The 6780-nt window shown below is 36.0% G+C and overlaps 1 long non-coding RNA gene across 1 annotated transcript in view; it reads right to left on the reverse strand.

The window, feature by feature from the left end:
• Window positions 1–2033, reverse strand: part of LOC127554967 (uncharacterized) — a 73991-nt gene extending 71958 nt beyond the window's left edge. Inside the window, exon 1 of the long non-coding RNA XR_007952116.1 lies at window positions 1563–2033. This is a non-coding gene — a long non-coding RNA (uncharacterized LOC127554967). The remainder of the gene's footprint in view (window positions 1–1562) is intronic.
• Window positions 2034–6780: the final 4747 nt, after the last annotated feature.

Here is a 6780-nt window from a genome sequence, read left to right on the forward strand (position 1 = left end):
GGGAGGGAGACCGACCAAGACAGACAAATACATAGAGACAGAGAGAGAAGGAAGAGAAAGAGAAAGAGAGAGAAACAAAGAGAGCAAGATAGATAGTGAAAGAGAATGACTATGAGAGAGCAAGAGACGGAGGCAGTGACAAAGAGAAATAGAGAGAAACAGAGACATAAAGAGACAAACAGAAACAACGGCATATCTCCATTAACAAAACTAGTTTGGTGGAAGCACTAAATTTATTTTCAGAGTACTCATGCTAAAAACCCACCACTGCCACCCTTTTACTCAATATATTCTAGTTGTTTCTTATTAACTTTTGGCTCAAATGTGACTTCTCTATTTGTTATTTAAAACTGTTTGCCACCTGGCTACTTCTTATCTTTCCACAGTTCTTCCCCAGCATTTTACTCCACATTCTACTCTCCAGTCATACTGAGCTTGCTATTTTGCTCACATGGTGTTCTCTTACCACGGTGCCTTTATATTAGCTCTATTCTATGCCTGGAATGATTCCTCTCCTTAGTTTCTCAGAATCCCTGTCTTTAATACTCAAATTAACATTATCTTTTGCAGGAAGCCTTTCTCAATCCCCTTGTCTTCTATTGCCAATTTCAATATGACTATTTTCCATCTACTCTGTATGCCACCACCATGCTAGAAAAGTGAATTGGTCCACTTGAATTGTCTTAGGAAGATACTGAAGAACACTCGACAAGATAAGGTACCAGATTCTGAGGAACCTTTTTGAGCTGAACTGCCAAGTATTCAATTCTATTATAGAAAGCAAAATTCCAATGGATTGGCCATGTTATTGAATGCCAAATATGCATTTGCCAAAAAGACTTATTTTACAGAGAACATACACAAGTCAAGCTTTCACATGGAAGTCAGAAATGATGCAAAGATACTCTCAAGATCTTTCTGAAGAACTTTGGAATGTATTGCATGACATGAAAGATATTGGCAAAGGACTGTCCAACATGGCGTCAAAGAGGGCTCTGTGCTTTACAAGCAAAGCAGAATTGCAGTAGTTCAAAAGAAATGTGAAATGTATAAGTTTAAAGAATTCACCCCAAATGTTTACATGTATTATTTGTGTCCAACTCGTGGTAGAACATTCTGAGCTCATATTGGTTTGATCAGCCACAGTGGGACAATAACTTGACTCTACACAGTATCATTTTGGTCCTCTTCAAGAATAAAGGACCACAATCAACCAACCAATCCGGTTATATGAAATATTAATAATTCTGGCCGGGTAGGTTCCATTTTATTCTTTCCTCAAGGTTCTTCTATACTCTTAAGGAGGTATGAGGTATGTAGGCTCTCTCCAAATAGCTCTATCCTCCCACCAATAATATTCCCCCAAGTTTATGGAGGGTCTCCAGTTTCATTTAGCCATCGAGTTAGAATAGCTTTTATAAAAAATTATTCCTTTCAGAAAGTATAATAACAAATATATAAACAGGCTAACTTAGTTTCTACAGAGCACAGTCTCAGTTCCAAGAGCAAAACCCTTGTTGGGCTTAAGTCTCAGGCCTCCTGGCTCCTCAAGGTTTCCTTACCTGGTTGGCTGATTGCAACATCCTTCCTTCAATACAAGGTTTGCCATGGCTCGAATTCTTGCATTTAGTGGAGTATCTGCCAGCATTTGAAATTGAGAAGGCAAACACTGAACAGATTCAAGGTCCATTTCTCAGAGTCAGAGCCAGGGTAAAAAAAGAGGGTGGAATGGGGAAAGTCTCATTCCCTTCCAGTTAGTTCATGGCCTCCACGTTAAATGTGAACTGTGATCTTCACGCTCTGGAAGTTACAGGAAAGAGAAAAGACTGACCCACCCTGGCTAGTATTAAGGACACAGCCTCCTCCAATTACTCAGCTTATTCTAGTTGGCAGCCAATCAAAAGAAGTTATCCCTACTCACTTAGTAGGAAAACAGAATGCAGGGTACCTCCATGCAATCTGAGTCCATGCAGGGCAAGCATCTTTACTCATATACATGCTCTTAGAATACAAGTTCTTCAAGGTCAGATAACATGGTTTTTTTTGTTTTTGTTTTTTGTTTTTTGTTGTTTTTTTTTTTTTTTTACCTTTTCTTTGTACATGCTTAATAAATGCTTGTTGACTGCAGATCTCTTCTGAGCCTTGAGGAAAATGTAGGCTGTTCAATAAGCTGAATAGAGCTAATATCTCATTAGCACATTTGGCACACAGTATGTCTTAACAAATACCTGTTGACTTGATTTGGTTATCCTAAATTGGTTATGCTAAGTACTATTCTGATAAACAGAATAGATAATATGCAGAGGCATGAAAATCTAGGTGTCCAGACACTTATCCAAATAAAATCAGCACTTAAGCCTGGCAAATAGGAATCAAACATAGTTTAGGATTAATGAGGAAGGTGGTTGTTTAAAGATACAATTTGAGAATGCCAGCACAGGGTTTACAGGGGAAATTCCATCTCTGCAGAGGAGTAACTCCACTACTGTGATTTATTACTGTCAAATGGAGGTGATCCTGGCCTCCTAAGTTTTTTGCCAACATACTAGCTCTTGTGATTCTTAGCAAATTTTAAAACCTTCAAGTACAGTCCTGATGGCTGGCTGTACACCTGCAATCTGAGTTATCTGAGATGCTTGAGGATTCAGCTTGAGGAGATCAGACTTTATCTGAGATGGAATGTATCCATCTAGTTAAGCTTGTTACCAAAAAGATGGCTACTAGATAACAATTTTTTAAGTAGCAACAACTCATGAAGGAAATCTATTTAGACATAGGGAGAATCCTATCAAGGGTGCTTTTTATCAATGAAATCATGGATTTTTATAGTATTTAAATAAATATAAGGGAACAAGTTAAGATCGTCTGAGGCTTTTTGATACTCTCCAGGAGAGGCTTAGTGAGAAATGTAGAGAATCAAGATCAGTCCCTCCACTAATTAGCTGTGTGACCTTAAAAAAGTCAAGTCATTTTTGGAATCTCAATTTCTTCAGTAATACATAAGGAGATTGGGAGGAATAGATAACCTCTAAGGTACATTCTAATATTCTACAATTCTGGGAGCCTCTGAGGTAAATCATACCATATAAGGCTATTTATCATGTAATCTTCCCTCCTTGGAAGCATTCACAGTTTTTGTTTTCAGGAGGCAATCAGGGTTAAGTGACTTTCCCACAGTGACACAGTTAGTTAGAAGCTGCATTTGAACTCAGATCCTCCGGCTTCCAGAACTGATAGCTACCTCAGTCATTGACTTTGAAAGAATGAGATTTGAGCAAAGACAATGGATAAGCTAATATTTAAATCAGTCACTTCTGTTATTTTTTAGTAAAATTATTCAGCTGGGTGGCACATTGTATAGAATGCTGGACAGATCTGAATTCAAATCTAGCCTAATACATTAACTGAGTAATCCTTGGCAAATCACTCATCTCTGTTTTCCTTAGTGTCCTTATCTGTAAAAGGGAGATATTGTCTTCCTCTAGGGGTTTCTGTTAGAATAAAATAAGATAATATTTGTATAACATTTTGCAAATCTTAATGCTATACAAATATGAGCTATTATTATTCTTATTGGGAGAGATTTTCATTAAAAGTTTGCTCTATATTTATACATTTGTAGGATAGCAGACAAGTCCAATTCTAATCCCATATTGCCAAGAAGAGAGATAATTCTGCAAAAAACACTTTATGTGTACTTTTCTTATAATATTTAATGTGTACTTATATGTGAGTATGTCTGTGTTTTGCAAGCCTGAATGTATATGCCATGTGTTTTAATTATTCAGGTATAAATTTTAGTTGTCATCTTTAACCATGGGACTACAGAGGTTCAGATGACACCTACATTTCCTGCCCACCCCCAGGATCATGTCTTTGCTCACCACTGCCACCTTTAGGCTTTGAACTATCCCACTCTTTCTTCCATATCATTTTCCCTCAAAGCCAGGTCCTCTATAGAAGTCCATAGGAATACTTTTGTGCCATCTCTTCCTCTGTTCCCAGATAATGAGTTACATGAAGGCATGGACTAGTTCATTTTTGTCTTTATATTTTTAATACCTATTCAAATGCTTAAAATAAATACTTAACTGATATTATTAATAAAAGCTTGTTGATTAATTTATGGGTAATATAGGGGCTCTTAACCTTTTGGGTATGGAATGAAATGCTTTGGTGGTCTGGTGAAAACTATGGACCCCTTTTCTGGATAATTAAATGCATAAAATAGGGGAGGATTCTAGGAATATGGTGGAGTAGGTTGGTAAATTTCAAACTCTCCAGATTTCCCCCACAAATAGAACAAATTTACTCCTGAGCATAAATATAGACTGGTGAAAAACCAAGAAAACTTGGAGCAGAACAGGGGTCCTCCTGATGCAACAAGATCTAAAGAAAAACCCCAGGCCAGGATTAATGTGTTTGAAATGCAAACACCTCTGGGCTAGCTCCACTGAATCCTCAAGTGGAGACCCCTGGGGTTAGCTGGTTGTGGCTGGAGCCACAGCAGGACTCACAGAGACTTTCGCCTCTCTGTTTGTTGAGTCCGGGTGTGTATCTGGGAAAACTGAGTGAACTTGGGCTGATTGAGAATGCCAGGCCCAGCTGTGCTGCTGAGACACAGCCCTGAGGGAGAAGGAACTAGGACCTGTGAGTGCAGAAACAACCAGGCAGGGGCAGTCTTATTAAAAAAAAAATGAACTGGCAAAGAAGAAAGAACCCCACCATTGAAACATATTGTGGGAATAGGGAAGACAGGCATTCATTTTCAGAGGAGGACACTTTAGTTAAAAAAAAAAAGTTTCTATCCAAAGAGTAACATGAAATAACCTCTTGTCCAGAGAGAATTTATAGAAGAATTCAAAAAAGAATTCAAAAATCAAATGAGAGACATTAAGGAAAAACTAAAGAAAAAAATCAAAACCACCTAAGAATTATGGAGGAAAAAAAGTTAACCACTTAGAAAAGGATATACAGAGTCTCAAAGATGAAAATAACTCTTTGAAAATTAGAATCAGGCAAGGGGAAGCCAGCAAAGCTATGAGAAATTAAGAAATAACTAAACAGATTATAGAGAATGAGAAAACAGATCAGAATGTAAAGCAACTCATAAAATAAACAACAGATCTGGAGAATGCCAGAAAGTTGTGACCAAAAAGAGAACTTTGACACAATAATGCAGGAAATAATCTTAGAAAATTTCCTGGAATGATAGAACATGAGGGGAAAATAGAAATAGAAAACATCCACTGATTACCACCTCAAAGAGATCCTTTGTGGAAAATGCATAGGAATATTATTGCCAAATTTTGAAACCACCCATATTAAAAAGAAAATTTTGCAAGAAACAAGAAAAAATTCCATTATAATGGAGCTAGAATTAGAATTGTACAAGACTTAGCATCTACAATAAAAGACCACAGGTCTCAGAATCATATCTAATGGCCAAAAATATCATATTCAATACAATTAGAATTTTCAATGAGAAATAATAGACATTCAATGAACTTGCAGATTTTCAGGATTTTCTATCAACCAAACCTAAACTGAACAGAAAATTTAATATGTAAGAGCCAATATTACAGAGTAATTTTAAGGAACTCAACATGGACAAACTGTTTAAACATGGACAAATTGTTTATATTTTTTCTACATGAGAAATGTATACTTTATGTTTAAGATTTATATCAACAAAAGGGTAAGCTCAAAAGAAAGATTGACAGAGTAAAGGTAAAAATACTTATCATGTTATACAAATGAGGTGCAGAGGAATAATAGACACAGAGACATTAAAAGGGGGAGGAGGGCTTGTAGTTCTGAATCTACTCACATTAAGAATAAGTTCAATAGGCAACACTACATATATACCATGAAGAGTATAGTATCTCCAAAATAAAGAAATAAGTGGAGAGGGATAGGTAGGTACGGAAGCACAGGATGAGGGAAGAAGACAAGGGAAGGATCTCTGGGTAGAGAGAGATTATGTAATAGTAAGCTAAGCTAAAAAATAAATAAATAAATAAAGTTATGGAGCAGAATTTAATGAAAGAGTTAGCAAAGATAGGAAAGGCATATATATGTGGAATATGTGGGATGTGTGAGTATAGGTATCTCTCTCTATATATATGTATGTATGTATATATAAATATATCTTAACTGTAGCTTGTTTGGGGGGAAGGATGAAAGGAAGATATGTATATGTCTATGTGTGTATGTATGTATATATAATATATATGATGTACATTTATACATATAAATATATTCTTTCTTAATGATGGTCTGCTTGGGGGTGAAGAGGGGAATGAAAAGAGGGAGAAAAGAATAAAGTGAATAAGGTATACAGCAGAGAACAAAAGAACAATTTACAATAAAGTAAAGAAAAGATAGACATTTATGAATATAATTTCTTCTACTTATATCTATATGTGTGTATATGTATATATATGTATATATATACATATATATAATTTTCAGATGAAGAAATTGAAACCATTTCTAGTCATATGAAAAAATGCTCTAAATTACTATTGATCAGAGAAATGCAAATTAAGACAACTCTGAGGTACCACTACACACCTCTCAGTTTGGCTAATATGACAGGAAAAGATAATTCCGAATGTTGGAAGGGATGTGGGAAAACTGGGACATTAATACATTGTTGGTGGAATTGTGAACTGTTCTAACCATTTTAGAGAGGAGTTTGGAACTGTATTCAAAGGGCTATCAAAATATGCATACTCTTTGATCCATAAGTGTTTCTACTGGGCTTGTATCCCAAAA

The sequence above is a fragment of the Antechinus flavipes genome, chromosome 3 (genome assembly GCF_016432865.1).
Source record: "Antechinus flavipes isolate AdamAnt ecotype Samford, QLD, Australia chromosome 3, AdamAnt_v2, whole genome shotgun sequence".
In the NCBI taxonomy this organism is placed as follows: Eukaryota; Metazoa; Chordata; class Mammalia; order Dasyuromorphia; family Dasyuridae; genus Antechinus; species Antechinus flavipes.